The sequence below is a fragment of the Pongo pygmaeus genome, chromosome 14 (assembly GCF_028885625.2).
Source record: "Pongo pygmaeus isolate AG05252 chromosome 14, NHGRI_mPonPyg2-v2.0_pri, whole genome shotgun sequence".
NCBI classification, from domain to species: Eukaryota; Metazoa; Chordata; class Mammalia; order Primates; family Hominidae; genus Pongo; species Pongo pygmaeus.
This window is the reverse complement of record NC_072387.2, coordinates 37,925,413-37,942,285: the sequence shown is the minus strand read 5'-3', so window position 1 is coordinate 37,942,285 and position 16,873 is coordinate 37,925,413. Positions and strand designations below refer to the sequence as shown.

Sequence of the window (16,873 nt, the reverse complement as noted above, 5' to 3'; positions counted from 1 at the left end):
CAAAAAAGACTTGGTATTTAAAAATATATTTGTGTAATCCTGAAAGTAAAAGAAGCAAATATTTACATGATTGATTTTATATGCCCTGATACCCCTCAGAGGAGAAATCTTGAAATTTCTCATGTTTAGAAATATACAATTACAGTTTTGCCCACTAAATTGCCCAAGGCTGTAAACAGACAATAGTTGTTAAAACTAGATGATTTTACTAACTTAACTGAGATTTTCCAAGCAGATTTTAATTAAGTAGTATAGGCTCAGAGAAAGGCAAGTATTTAGCGATCAAATAGGAACAGACTGGAATGTTTGCCTTAAACTTGAAAGAATAAACGGAAACCTTTCTTTAAAGCTAACAGGTAAATTAGCATAATCCTTCAGGAAGGCGACTTGGCTGTACCTATCAAAATATTAAATGTATGCACACCTTGACCCAAGATTTGCACATCTATGCTATAATATTCACATAAATATACAAGCGTGTATGCATAAGGATCTTCAATTCAGCATCGTTGGTAACAGCATAAAAATGGGAAATATTTTAGATTTTCAATGCCTTTCTATTATATGGAAAGATGATATACATTGCTGACTGAGAAAGCAAACTTTTATAAAAAACAAAGCAAACATACACATTTGCATATGTTTGGAATAAAGCTTTAGAAAGATTCACACATTCATGGAATAGCAGCCGACCCTTGAGGAATGGAAAACAGGAGGGAGTGAATGTCCGTCCACTTTTTACCCTCTCATGAGCATGTTTTATTTTTACTGTTTTAAAACAAAGTGTGCCAGAGAAAAGGCAGGGACCCCCATCTGGGCTCTGTGATGTTGTGAGGTCCAGAGCTCCCTCCTGCTCACTTGGGCTAATGCTCCTTGGCAGTGAGCTTGGGCAGACTTCTCAGAGGGAAAGAAGCTCACAGTACCTTGAGCTTGAACCTGGGCTGAAAGCTGTTCCTAGGGCTTTTGAAATCTGTGAGAAAAACTGCGTTGCAAAAAGTGGTGGCTTAGTATACCCCGACGCTCATAGCAGCATTATTCACAATAGCCAAAAGGTGGAAGCAACCAGAACGTCCACCAACAGAGGAATGGATAAACAAAATGTGTTATATGCATGCAGTGGAACATTAGTCAGCCTTAAAAACGAAGGAAATTCTGACAGGTGCTACAAAACATGCCTAACTCATCTAAATTCGTCTTAGGATGAATGAAACTTGAGGATATCATGTTAAGTGAAATAAGCCAGTAACAAAAGGACAAATACTGTACGATTCCACTTATATGAAGTACCTAGAGTGGCCGAATTCACAGAGACAGAAAGTGGAATGGTGGTTGCCAGGGGCTGGGGGCAGGGAGAAGTAGGGAATTGTTGAATGAATACAGAGTTTTAGTCTTAGAAGATGAAGAGTTCTGGATTCACACTACAATGCAAATATACAGACTGTTCCCCACTTATGATGGTTCCATTTATGACTGTTCCACTTTACGATGGCGTAACACATTCAGAATACTCCTTGACTTACAATGGGGCTAAAGCAGGCTAAATCATTCGTAAATTGAAAATACCATTAAGTTGAAAGTGCATTGTCATAACCCTGTTGTAAGTTGGGATCATGTGTACTTAACAATAAACTGTACACTCAAAAATAGTTAAGATGGCGAATCTTTTGTTATATTTTATCACAGTTTTTCTAAAAGAGAAGTGGTAGCTTGCATTTACCTGGAGGCAAACAGCTCCTGAGCTGCAGGTATGGATTAAATCAAGACAGAGCAAAGCCCTATTGTGGACAGAGCCAGGTGTGGTGGGAAGGCCGGCAAAGCTAACTAAGCTCCCTACATTGATTTAAAGAATGCTTTCTTCCAGCTCAGTCGTCTTCCTGCAGATAGTTCCCCTTAGGAAACAGTTTTATTCTAAATTAGAGTTTAGAGTGCTCTATACTAGAAAATTATTTCTTATTCTTAGGAGATGTAGGAGAGCCCTTGCTAACCAGTTGCTCATAGGAGATTAGCGTGAGACTGGAGGATCTACACAAAGAGAGGCGATTTTCAGCTTCTCTTCTTGGGCATAGAGGGCACTGAAGGGCACGGCACTTCCGTAGTCCAATCCTTCCTACATTGGTGAAATCGCACACGTACTATGATCTCAGTGCACATGACCCAGATTTTGAGAAATGTATTCATGTTCTAGAATTTGCCTTGTTTTCTTTACATGTTATAAAAATTTCAAACATACTGAAAAATAGAGCTAAATACCAAAGGTCTTCATATCCCTATTTCCAGGTTCAACCATCATCAAGGTGTTAGCACACTTGTTTCATCTATCCTTTTTTACTTTTATTTTTTTACTTTTTCTTCATATACCCATCACCCCAATTCAGCAATTACCAAGACTGTTACCTTATTATCTCTTGTCCCTTGTCTTTCTTTTTTCTTTGTTAAAGTATTTCTTTCTTTTTTTTGTATGTTTGTTTGTTTGTTTGTTGAGACAGAGTCTCACTCTGTCACCCAGGCTGGAGTGCAGTGGTGCGATCTCAGCTTAATGCAAACCCCGCCTCCCAGGTTTAAGCAATTCTCCTGTCTCAGCCTCCCAAGTAGCTGGGATTACAGGTGCGTGCCATCATGCCCAAGTAATTTTTGTATTTTAGTAGAGATGGGGTTTCACCATGTTGGCCAGGCTGGTCTCAAACTCCTGACCTCAAGTATCTGCCCGCCTTGGCCTCCCAAAGTGCTGGGATTACAGGTGTGAGCCACTGCACCTGGTCTGTTAAAATATTTCTATGTTAAAGTATTTCTAAGCAAAACCCTACATGCTTTAGTATGCATTGCTAAAAATTATGAACATTTTCTTACCTAACCACAATGCCGTTAAAACAATAAAAGTGACAATAATTCCTTCATATCCAATACCTAGCTCATAAAAATTTTTGCTGGTTTCTAAAAAAAAAAAACTTCTTTTCTGGTTTCTTTGTTTGAATCAGGATCCAAACTAGGTCCATGTATTACATCAGGTTTTAAGTATCTTGGGTCTCCTACGAACAGCAATCCCCACCCCTCCTCTCCTTTTGCTGCCATGCCATTGACTTGTTCAGAAACTGGGTCAGCCGCCCTGTAGAATGTGCTACATGCTGGATTTGCCTCTTTGTTTCTTTGTAATGTCACTTCACCTGTTACTGCATCCCTTTAAGTGAAATTTAGCTCTCAAATCTGGGTTAGATTCAAGTTCAATTTTGGGGATAACATCTCAGAGGTGATGCTGTGTGTTTCATGTTTCATTCTGTTGGGAAGCACACCGTTTCTAGGTGTTCCAATTTTAGTGAGCCAGAGTGGATCAGGATGTGATAGCCTCATCTCCAGTGTAAAGTTCCCCATCAACCTTTCATATAATGGCTTCATTTGTTAATAATTATTACCTGAATCAATTATTTCACTGGGGACTGCAACGTAATGTTTTGATTATTTTTGTCTTTTTGCATTTATTAGATGGAATTTTTATATAAAAAAAGAATTCTTCTTCAACTGGGGTGACTTCTTTGATATACATTTTTAAATTAATACATATTTATATATTTATGGGGTACATGTTATATTTTGATACATGCATACAATATGTAATAATCAAATCAGGGTAATTAGGATATCCATCACTGCAAATATTTATCATTTCTTTGTGTTGGGAACATTCTAAATCTTATCTTCTAGCTATTTTGAAATATACAATAAATTATTGTTGGCTGGGCATGGTGGCTCACACTTATGATCCCAGCACTTATGGAGGCTGAGGTGGGCAGATCACTTTGAGGTCAGGAGTTTGAGACCAGCCTAGCCAATATGGTGAAACCCCATCTCCATTAAAAAAAAAAAATTAGCCGGGCATAGTGGCAGGCACCTGTAATCCCAGCTATTCAGGAGGCTGAGGCAGGAGAATCCCTTGAACCCGGGAGGCAGAGGTTGCAGTGAGCCGAGATTGTGTCACTGCATTGTAGCCTGTGCGACAAAAGCGAGACTCCGTCTCAGGAAAAAAAAAAAAAATTACTGTTAACTATAGTCACCCTACTGTGCTATCCAACACTAGAACTTATTCTATCTAACTATATGTTTGTTAATTTCCTGCAGTATAGTTTGTACAGGAAAGGCAGGATAAATGCCTCATCATTATCTTTTATGTGCCAATTTCCTGAATAAAGACTGTGGAAATGGTACCCAATGAGGTTGTTGTTGAGATTGTTGTTTGTTTCCTCTCACCTTTTAAAAACATCATTATAAATTATAAACTCATGTTTTTATTTTGACATACACAGTATGTTTTAGTCCACTGCACTAATTACCGTTTTTTGATGCTCAGTGTATCCCCTCTTTGGCCTGCAGCCCTTCTTTTTGGTCCCTCTGTCCTTTTAGCACAACTCACTTGTCTACCTTCCTTGCTTCCTGACACAAGATATACTAGGCTCATCTTGTGTATTTCCTCTTCCAGTTGTGCAGTCATCTATCCTTGCTAGGAGCCCTAGTTCCTTCTAGCTGGCAATGACAATTAGGTACCACAAGCAATGGGTGCTGTTTGTTGTCTTTTGAGAGCCACTTGAAGGGAGTGAGATTTCCTTTGAAGGAAGTGAGCCTTCCCATAGAAAAAATGTCCTTTGAAGAAATCACTGAATAAATCAGCATGGGGCCTTGGGCTAGGGTGAGAAGGAAGCAACTCCTTCTCTTGGAGCTTTCAGAGGCTGGGGCCTAAATTCCAGGTAGAGGAAAAATGCTCAGCGAAATTCATTTTGAGGGAGATAAACTGGTCCTGATAATATGGTGGCAAGCTAAGGGCCATATAGGGAGGTCCCCTCTGAATAAAAATTCTCCAGGGACTCACCCAAATGCTTGGATACCTGAAAAAAGACTAAACTTGAAGGCAAATACAATGAAGGTTTAGACTGTTGTAATTTGGCATAAAAAGAAACCATTGGCGGGCGCGGTGACTCACGCCTGTAATCCCAGCACTTTGGGAGGCCAAGGTATCACCTGAGGTCAGGAGTTTGAGACCAGCCTGGCCAACATGGTGAAACCCTGTCTCTACTAAAAATTGTAATCCTAGCTACCCAGGAGGCTGAGGCAGGAGAATTGCTTGAACCCAGGAGGCAGAGGTTGCAGTAAGCTGAGATCATGCCACTACACTTCAGCCCAGGCAACAGAGCGAGACTACGTCTCAAAAAAAAAAAAGAAAAAAAAAAAGAAAAGAAAAGAAAATAAATCATGACCTCACAGGCTTATGAAATTTGGGACATTTTGGCTCCCAGTATTTAAAAAAGTTTGAGGTGATTTTCACTCCTGGCATATTTTCTTGCATTGAAGTAGCAACAAACATTTAGAAAAGTCATAGGAAAGCCTAATGGTAGGTGTCCTTGGAGAAAACTTTATGAACACTGTGTTTTGGAGCAATAACTAATGATAAGCATTACCTACCTGATCGTCAACAGATGCCCGGCCCTGTGCTTAACGGCTTGCGCACTGTATCTCACATAACTCTCACAAAATTCTGTGAGATAAGCACTATTATCAACAGATGAGTAAATGAGGCTCTGAGGTTGCACAGCCTGTCAGGTGTACATAAAGCCAGGAAGTGATTACGTGGGGTCACGAACTCAGGTCTAACTCTAAAGTTTATGTCTTAAGCCACTGCGCTTTACTAACTGCATTGTAATTTGGAAGCCTTCCATCTACAAGGCCTATAGAACTTCAGGCTGGTGTGATAACCTGGATAAGGAATCTGGGCATAGGGAAATGTAAAAGGAAATTCAAACATATAAATGGAATTGCCCCACATTTTTCTATCTTAGAGCAAGAGCCTCTATTTCAATGCTTTATAAAAAGTACATTTACAAACAAATATACAAACAACCTAAAAACTGACATAGTAGAAACATGCAGGTCAGTGTTAAAATGTTCAATTTTATTAGTTCTGTTTCTTTGTCTTCCTTCCTTAAACTTGGAATTCCTTTCCCTCCCCTGCCCTCCGTCATCCTAGTCAGGCTCAAGTTTCCTTGGCTTAAACTCTGCTCCCCAACACTCCTTAGCACCACCTCACCTCCTCCAGGGCTCTGCCCAACCCTCCAATTTGGAGTGAATTCCCTCTTTCTCTGTGATTTCATGCATTCCATATGCTCTTGCCCCAGGATTTCCTGCCCAATATCATAATAATTGTCTGCCTTTGTCTTCTACAAAGTATCACAGCCTCCTTGCTATGCCACACTCATGTTTACACCCAGGACACCTATGATCTGCCTTGAAGATAGGTCTCTATGAACATTTCCTAGGGCAACGCAGGATGGGACCTTGAAGGAGTCAGAGCCGAAGGTGGCTCTGTGGCAGAGGCATTTTGGTGTTCTATGCAGTTTGTGAACCCTGGTACCATTTGCAGGAGGTCAAAGAGTTAAAAATTGTATCACAGTCTCACTATTTATTTCAAGAGAAAACCATGAAAAATGATCATCAAAGAGTCTCTTACAAATTGTCAAGGCAACCATCTGTTTATTTGGGTTCCTTCATCCAGACCCCTCCTTTTTCCATGCATCTAAAATATGAGCAGGAGCTCTAGGGCTGGATCTTAGCAAAGGGGACTGCCAGGGCCAGGAAAATATGCGTAGCTTTTACCAAACATAATCCATCTAGATTTTAATGAGGTGGGAATGGGCTGCAAAGGGAAAATAGAAAACAGAAATCTTTAAACTGGGAATGATGGGTGATTATGATCATCCACACACAGACAATAGATGCTCTGAAGCACCTTTGATGTAATAACCAGGATTTAGAAAATTAAGAGAGAAAAAAGAAGAGAGAAATGGCATATGTGTTTTTGTTCTGAGATATGTTCTCAGATACTTGTCAAAAGAGAACTAAAAAAATTTCACTTTTCTGTAATACCCAAATAGGAAGGTTGCTACTGATGTAAGATAATCTTTTTTTTTCCTTGTCTGTTAGTCTTTGACAGTACCCTTTTTTTCCCTTTTAAGTCAGTGACTAGGATGATAACAGGAGAGGCAGCCTCCTTAAGTTTCTGTATATTCAGAGGAGCTGACTACTCTCATAAGAGAAGTGAAATTCGAAATTATCTTTACTAGCTAGATAAATAGGTTGGACAATATTGGACAATTGATAGGTAAAATCGGATAGAGGGATGGGAAGCAGCTGGCAGAGCCCCCAAGTGCATCTGTCTATTTGACATATGTTAGATAGAAAGGGTGATCCCAGTGAACCATAAGCTGAATATCAGTCAACAAATAATGTGACTGTTGCTATAAAGAAAGAATGGAGGCTGGGTGCAGTGGCTCATACCTGTAATCCCAGCACTTTGGGAGGCCGAGGCAGGTGATCACTTGAGATCAGGAGCTTGAAACCAGCCTAGCCAACACGGTGAAACCCTCTCTCTACTAAAAATACAAAAATTAGCCGGGCGTGGCGGCGGGGGCCTGGAATCCCAGCTACTTGGGAGGATGAGGCAGGAGAATCGCTTGAACCCAAGAGGCAGAGGTTGCATTGAGCTGAGATTGCACCGCTGCACTCCGGCCTGGGTGACAGAGTGAGACTCTGTCTCAAAAAAAAAAAAAAAAAAAAAAAAAGAAAGAATGGAAGAAAGAAAAAAGAGCAGTTTCAACACAGATATCAGATAGATTTCAGTTTGATTTTCAGCTGGGTGATTTTGGGTAGGTTACTTAACTCTCTCAGAGCCTCAGTTTTCTTCTCTATAAGATGGAGATAAAACTATCTACTATATAAGGTTTCTGGAACGGTTCTCTAATTTGATTAAATCTGAAGATGCTAATGACTCTATTTCCAGTAGAAAAGAGAGCATTAATAGTCCACAGCTGAACTGTTTATGGGAAGATGCAAAATATCAGCATTGGATACTTCTTATCAGCCACTTAAAAGAAGCAAGGCTGCCTCTGTACATGACAGTTTCAATTTTTTTCAAATTAATGAACATAATGACGTTGGCTGGTTGCTCCTAATGTCACTAGACACAGTAGTGCAAGAAAAGGATGAGCTCAGGGATTCAAATTCCCAGCTCAAGTGTTGCCTAAATAACCTAAGAACTTCTACATGTGTCCTGAAGAAGACCCTTATCCTTTTAACTGCAGGGCTGACATTGCTGAAACTCAAACAAAAAATTTCATTCTGCCACTGGCTGAATGACAACACAAATTGAACCCCAGCTACAGTAGCTATTGTCTACTGTTAAAGTGAAAGCACTGCTTTAAAAAGAATGGGAGCCAGTGAACTGGGATGGAGACATGTGGGAAGGCCCTGATGAAACTGAGGACGTGGAGTCCCTACATTCTCTTGAGTGCTCTTTGCCAGTGGAAGAGGTCTCCTCAGCCCTGGCAGAACTGGTCCAGAACTGTAATGGTCTCTCCTGAGGCAGGTGCTGTGCAAGACTACGTTGACTCTCCCCAGGATCCACTCTGCCACTCCTCTTTGCTTCTAGACCTGTAATGAGACTCGAGTCCCAGCAGGTACCTAAAGATGAGGTACAATGTATGACCCCATGAGGAGGGGCATGACATTCCAAAGGAACTACTGGATTTTTCTAATTTATACAGGCAGAATTCCAAGCAACATGTGTAAAGATGGACACTAAGTGTATGGAATAATGGTGGAAGAAACATAAAGTTAGGTCAGGCTGAATTTACTGATCTGGGCTCACTAAGCAGAGATTCTGATTTAATGTTGTAGCATGAGGAGTCCAAAAGGGCTCTAACGTTTGGCTGGCTGAAACACAGACCAAAAAGTAGCCCATAGTGAGTGAACAGAACATGCTGGCCATGTCTTGGTTTAATGTAGAGAAAGGGATTCAAAAGCTGGGAGAGACTGGCATGGCAGAGTGGATTTGTCACTTGAGACCTACCCACCCACACGGGAGGGTCTAGAACGCAGACATTTCACCACACCTGTGAGAAATAAATTTGTGAAGGGAGCTCCAACATCTTAGAAGAACTCTGTGATCCTTCTTCTCTGTAAGTCAGACCTCACAGTCACTGGACTGGGAAACCTAAATGCAGCGGGGGTACCTGAACCCTAGGGAAGCAGGGGCCAAGTGGAGGCACTCAACTGCTAAAGACAGATAGGTATGGTTACTGTCACAGACAGCAGAGTCCAAACAGCAATCCGAATAGTCTAACTTATGCAGAACTATGGAAGTTGGCTAGCTGATCATGATATTCCTAGAAGTGAAATAGATAGGAAGCCAATTAAATTCTTACTTGATCTGTATGAGCAGAAAAGTTCTGGGTCAAGTGAACAAAGTCTAACCTTAACCACAAAAACAGAGAGTCATGGCCATTCAGTTTATTCCCAGACTTGGGCCAGTTTACAGACTCAGAACTCTTTGAATGAAGGGGAAGCTGGATATCCTTGAGGAAATCCCTTCCTCAAGGACCCCAATACACTACTGAAAATTTCTACTGAAAAATGTAATCTTTTTTCCAGCCTCTAGGGGACCTATTGCCTTTTACCAAGGTAATTGTTCATTGGGGGAAAAGAAATAATCATATTTTTCAAGGACTACTGGGCACTGCCTCTAAACTGACACTAATTCCAGGAGACCCCAAACATCGCTGTGGCCCACCAGTTAAGAGCAGGGGCTTACAGAGGTCAGGTGATCAACAGAGTTTTAGCTCAGGTCAGGAAACGTAGGCAAGACAAAAGAGTACCAAAAAATCAAAAGATACAAATCCCTTTGTTCCAGCCACCCCTCAACTCCACTAAAAAGTCTGGACTTTGTTCCATGACAAAAGGCACCAAATTAGGACTCTTAAAAAGCAAACCAATACTGCAAAAATAAATGGAGAAAATGAATAAACAGATACAGAGTTATTACAAAGGACTAGAAAATAAGATCCAACACATCTCAACTGTTGAAATTTTTTTCCAAGAAAACAGCCATGAAGCAAGAACAGTCAAAATGAGTTAAATGTACTAAAACTGGCATTTGGGATATGAAAAAAGATCTTGAATAAAAAATACAAAACGAATAATATAAATGGACAAAGAACAAAAATATAATAAAGAGTTGATTAATTTAGGAAAGCAATGAAAGAAAATGACAAAGTTATCTCAAACATGAAGATTAAATTACAAGGTGCCCAGAGTAAGATAAACTAACATGAAAATTTACTAAGGGGCATTTTAAAAGTTGGGAAAACAACAAAGAACATAAAAATGAGAAAAATAAAAGAATATCAAGGGTCACAGGGAAAACAGAGACAATGGAAAACAGATAAAGAAGGATTAATACATAATTAGACTATCATCTGAAAAGAAAAAATAAACCAATACTGATATAGTTTGGATTTCACCCTCTCTAAATCTCCTGTTGAAACGTGGTCCCCAGTGTTGAAGGTGGGGCCTGGTGGAAGGTGTGCGGCTCATGGTGGTGAATCTCTTATGAATGGCTTGAAGCCCTCCCCATGGTAAGGAGTTTGCATGAGAGCTGGTTGTTTAATGAGCCTGCACCTCACCCTTCTCTCTCTTGCCCCTTTCTCTCCATGTGATGCACTGGCTCCCCCTTCACCTTCTATTATGATTGCAAGCTTCCTGAGGTCCTCACCCAAAGCCAGACAGATGCAGGTGCCATGCCTGTACAACCTGCAGAACTGTGAGCCATAAACCTCTAAATTATAACTCATCCAGCCTCAGGTATTCCTTTACAGCAATGCAAAATGGACCAATACAAAGGCTTAAAACTATAATATAAGAAAACTTTTCAGATCATTGAAACTTACTATTGAAAGGGCCCACTGGGTACTTGGGAAAGTTAACCCAGAGTTAGCAACTCTAAGACTTATTAAACCTGTTAGAATTCAGAGACTGAGAAAAACAAAAAACAAAAAACAAAACAAAACAAAAACCTCTAGGCAAAAAGTTCACTTAATTACAAGGGCAAAGTATTAGATATTCAGAGCAAGACAACAGTAGAGCAGTATTTTAAAACAAACAGACAAAAAAAACAGCTCAATGAAAGAAAATGTGGATCTTCATTTTATATAAAGTTAAGTTGTCCAAGCATCAAGGCTATTGAAAAAGTGCAAAACACACAAAACCTTAGGGAATCTTGAAACTGTGAGTTTTTTCTTGAGGAATGAAGTGTATGAGCTTTATTTACCTGATAGGTGACTGGAAATTTTTCAGCAAAAGGACTGATATTAGCATATATATGTGCTATATATATATATGCTATATATATAATTGTAGATCTAAGACAAAAAGCCAAAATGAAGGTTGAAGACTAGTGTACAAATGCTGTATGTCTTGACAAATAGAAATAATGCAATTAAAAACTGGCTGAGAGATGGAAGATAGAATAAAGAGAGTAAAATAAGCTCATTGGTTGTTTGTTGTAGAGGCAACAGGTGGGAGTTGAAGATACAATTAAAAACTGGTAGCTGGGCACGGTGGCTCACGCCTGTAATTCCAGCACTTTGGGAGGCCAAGGTGGGTGGATCACCTGAGGTCAAGAGTTCAAGACCAGCCTGGCCAACATGGTGAAACCCCATCTCTACTAAAAATACAAAAAAAAAAAAAAATTAGCGGGGTGTGGTGGTGAGCACCTGTAATCCCAGCTACTTGGGAGGCTGAGGCAGGAGAATTACCTGATGGGAGGCAGAGGTTGCAGTGAGCTGAGATCATGCCACTGCACTCCAGCCTGGGTGACAACAGTGAAATTCCATCTCAAAATAAAAAAATAAAATAAAATAAAATTTGGCAAGCTAGGTGGTCAAAGGTTAACTAAGAAAACGGGACAATGGACATTCAAAAAGGTGCAAATATAAAGATAACCAATAGAACAACAACAACAACAAACTTCTTAAATTTCATTTTTCATAACTGAAGAGTAAAGCATATAAAAGAAACACAAGAAATATGACATAATATATATAATTATAAAACATTATGATATACTCAGACCAAACATATCAGCCATATCAATAAATCTAATAGAATAAAATCACCAATGCTAAGAAACACATTTTCAGTTCAACTCACAATGTAAAAGACTCAACTATATACAACATCCAAGATATATAAAACAAAGTGATTAAGAAGGCAAATTATAAATGGATAGATAAAGAAATTCCAGGAAAATGGAAACAACAAGAAAGCAGAGGTAGCAATCTGATATCCAACAAATAAGGATTCAAGACTAAAAGTGTTAAACTCAACAAAAATTAGCACCTTTTAATGCTAAAAGCCAAAATCATGATGAAGACAAAACACTTATAAATATTTATGCTCCAAAAAACACAGCAGCCCACTTTATGAAGGAGTTTTTCTACTCTTGGTTCAAAATGGATGAAGTGGATTAAGAAACCCTCAACATAATCCATTATGTAAATCTTATAGCTATATATCGAACTTTATACTTTGATAATAGTGAATATATCTGTTTTTCAAGTGCCTTGAAACCATTTATCAAAATTGATCACAAAGAAAATACTAGTAAGTTCCATGAGTTAGAAATATTACAAACAACACACTGAACACAATGTAAAAAGGAAAAAAAGAAATTATTAACCAAAACTAAAAACAAAAAGATCTTCCACCTGAAAAATTTTGGAAGCCTCCTATTAAACAACTCTTGAGTGAAAGGGAAAATACAAACTAAAATTAAAGAATTTCTAAAAAAAAAAAAAAAAAACAAACCAAAAAAAAACCCCCAAACCCAAACATATGGGACACATTTAAAGCATATATCAGAGGAAAATTTATAGAATGAAACACTTTCATAAGTAAAAAATAAAAAAGTAAATAAATGACTTAAATATCTAGTTAAAAAACTAGAATACAACAAAGTAAACCAAAAGGAAGCGGTTAGAAGGAAATAATAAAGATATAAGCAGAAATTAATAAAGTAGAGAATAGAAAACCACTAGACTTACTTGAAAAACATTAACAAAATAGCAATTGCTAACCAACCTGAACAGGGAAAAAGAACACAAATAACAAAATAATAAATGATAAGGGAAAATAGAAAATAATTAACAATCGTAAGATATATTTGAAATTCTATATTAAAGACATAGGTTCCCAAAATTGAGCCCATCAGAGAAAGTTTAAATAGAGCAAATTTCCCATAATATACAAAAACAATTATTAAACAACTATTGCATACAAAAAACATCAGGCCCAAATATTTTCACTAGTCTTCTACTAAACCTTCAAAGATGAGATAGTTCCAGAGTTCTATAAATTGCCCTTGAGCTTTAAAAATGCAGAAGGCAAAATAATGTTCCCCTTCCCCTAAAAGATGCCCACGTCTGAATCCCCAGAACCTACAAGTATGTTATGTTGTACAGCAAAGAGGAATTAAGACTGCAGATAAAATTAAGGTTCTGACTAGCTGATTAGCTGAATTTACCTACGGAGATTATCCTGGATTATCAAAGTGGGCCCCATGTAATTGTAATAGTCCTTAAATATAGAAGAGGGAAGGAAAGAGTCAGTGTCAGAGACATGTAATATGAGAAAAACTCAACTGTTGCTGGCTTTGAAGATGGAATCGGGCCATGAGTCCAGGAATATGGGGAGCCTGTGAAGCTGGTAAAGATGAGAAACTGGATTTTCCCTCAGAGCCTCCAGAAATGAATGCAACCTGCCAATACATGACATGATCATAGCTCAGCATAACCTTGAACTCCTGGGCTCAAGCAATCCTCCTGCCTCAGCCTCCTGAGTAGCTAGAACTACAGTCACCAGCCACCATGCCTGGCTAATTTTTAAAAATTTTTTGAAGAGACAGGGTCTCGCCGTGCTGCCCAGGCTGGTCTCGAACTCCTATGCTCAAGCAGTTCTCCTGTCTCAGCCTCCCAAAGCTCTGGGAATTACAGGTATGAGTCACTGCACTTGGCCTTCCTTATTCTTTTAATAATTAAGTATGACCTAATTTTGATACCTAAACCTGATGAAACTCTACAAAAAGAGGAGAAAAAAGGAAAACTAGAGACCAATGTCACTCACGAATACAGATGCAAAGGACTATATAATAGCAAACACAATCTAACACCACAGAATGGAAATAATACACTGTGACCAATTGGGACTTATGTCAGTAATTTAAGGTTGGTTCCATATTAGAAAACCAATACTGATAGATCTAAGGGGAAAATATCATTATCTCCATAGATGCTGACAAAGTCTTCAACAAAAATTTGATATCCATTCCAGTTAACAGCACTCAAGAAAATAGGAATTGAAGTGTTTTCTTAACTTGATAAAACACCTTAACCTGCTAAAAATCCTTAGTGCTAAAGCCACTATTTTACTGAATGTGTAAACAATAGAAGAATTTCCATTCAAATCAGGAACAAAGCAAGGATTCCTACTGTCTCCACCACTATTCATATTATACTAGCGGTATTAGCCAATGTAATTAGAAAAGAGAAATTAATTAGAGGCATAAAATTTGGTAAAAAAGTAAAACAGTCTCTATTGTTACATAATATGATAATGTAACTAGAAAGCCCTACAAAATCAACAGTCAATGATAAAACTGACTCAAACAGTACAATAATTCAATAAGGTAGCAAAATACAAAAGTAACAAAAATCAATAGCCTTCATATGCACAAACATGAACTATTTAGAGAACGCAATGGAAGAGAAAGTCCAATTTAGAAAAGCAGCAAAGAATATTAAATACACAGGAAGAAGCTCATCAAAAATACGCAAAACATCTCTCTGAGGAAAACTTCAAATGAGTCTGAAAAGACACAAAAGTAGACTTAGACAAATGAATGGAAATCATTTCCTGTTCTTGGAAGGATGACTCAGCATCACAAATAAAGATGTCAGTTCTCACTAGGTTAAGTAAGTACATTAAGTAATGTAATCTCTGTGAAAACACCAAGAAATCTGTGTTTTATGGAGTTAGACACATTGATACTAAAGTTCATTTGGCAAAAGCAACACATGTGCAAGAATATCCAGAAAAATTAAGGAAAATTTATGCAGGGGGTCTAGATCTATCAGACATTAAAACATACCACAAGGCCTCTATAATTAAAACAATGTGGTGCTGGCTTATGTGTATACCATAGACCAGTGGAATAGAACAGAAAGCTCAGAAATAGACCTAAGGACATATGGAAATTTATTATAAGATAAAGCTGGCATCTTAAATCACTGAGACAAAGATAAACATTTTAATAAGTAGTGCTGGGTAGCCATTTGAATAAAGATAAAATTAGGTCTACATCACACCTTGTGCCCCGGAACAAACTCCAAATAGATAAGGGATCTAAATTTCAAAATAAAACCACACAAGTACCAAAAACAAAACAAAAACCCCCAAAACCATGAGTGAATTTCTCTTTTAACAATAGTGTGGGGTTGGGCGCGGTGGCTCAAGCCTGTGAGCGTGAGCCAGCACTTTGGGAGGCCAACGCGGGTGGATCACCTGAGGTCAGGAGTTCAACACCAGCTGGGCCAACATGGCGAAACCCCATCTCTACTAAAATTACAAAAATTAGCCAGGTGTGGTGGCATGTGCCTGTAACCCCAGCTACTCTGGAGGCTGAGGCACAAGAATTGCTTGAACCTGGGAGGCAGAGGCTGCAGTGAGCCGAGATCGCGCCACTGCACTCCAGCCTGGGCGACAGGGTGAGACTCTGTCTCAAAACAAACAAACAAAAACAAACAAACAAACAAAACCAATAGTGTGGGAATGACTTTATAACTATGACTAAAAAAACTATGCAATAAAAAGCTAATAAATGTGACTATATAATTTTTTATAAGTTTTGATGATGAAAATTACCATAGACATAGTCAAAAAATAACTGACAAACTAGGAGAAAATGTTTGCACCATGTGTCATAGATAAAGGGGTAATATCTGTAATATATAAAAAACTCTTTCAAAATGACAAAACCAAGGATCAAAAACCCAACAGAAAAATTAACAACTTACAAGAAATATAAAATGGCCCTTAAACATATAAAAATTGTTCTAAGTTTCATATAACTAGAAAAATGCAAACTAAAACAACATTGACATACCCTTTCTCACCTATTTGGCTACAATTAAAAAACTACAGCCCGGGCACGGTGGCTCACGCCTGTAATCCCAGCACTTTGGGAGGCCGAGGCAGGCGGATTACCTGAGGTCAGGAGTTCAAGACCAGCCTGGCCAACATGGTGAAACCCCATCTCTACTAAAAATACAAAAAAATTAGTCGGCCATGGTGGCGGGCACCTATAATTCCAGCTACTTGGGAGGCTGAGGCATGAGAATCGCTTGAACCTGGGAGGCAGAGGTTGCAGTGAGCTGAGACGGTGCCATTGCACTCCAGCTTGGGCAACAAGAATGAAACTCTGTCTCAAAAAAAAAAAAAAAAAAAAAGTACAACAGCATATTCGATGGGCAAGGGTTCGAGAAAACAGTCACTCTTATATGTTGCTGGTGTGAATGCAATCTGATCCAAGTTTTTTGTAGGCAAATTTGGCAAAAATCTAATAAAACTATACATATACTTTTTAATCTAGAAATTGTACATCTAGGATGTTACCCTGAAGACATATCTTTAACAATACACAAGGTCATTCATTATAGCATTTGTAATTGCAAAATATTAAAATCCAACCTAAATGCCCTTTCCTAGGAGAATGGTTCAACAACTTAACTGTATAGTCACTCAATGGAGTACTATGGTTGTTAAAAAAGAGAAAAAAAAAAAAAGGGAATGAAGAAAATGTCCATGAACTTATCTGGCATGATTTCCAGGGTATATTGTAAAGCGAAGAAGGCAGGATGCAAAATAATATTTACACTGTAGTATCCTATCTTTTGTGTAAGAAAGAGCAAAAGGAAATAAACATGAATCTGCTCCTTTGGATAGGGGT

General features: G+C 38.5%; 1 protein-coding gene across 4 annotated transcripts in view; it reads right to left on the bottom strand.

The window, feature by feature from the left end:
- Positions 1 to 16,873, bottom strand: part of MTUS2 (microtubule associated scaffold protein 2) — a 703,857-nt gene that overhangs the window by 82,915 nt on the left and 604,069 nt on the right. The gene's annotated exons all lie outside the window — the stretch shown is intronic.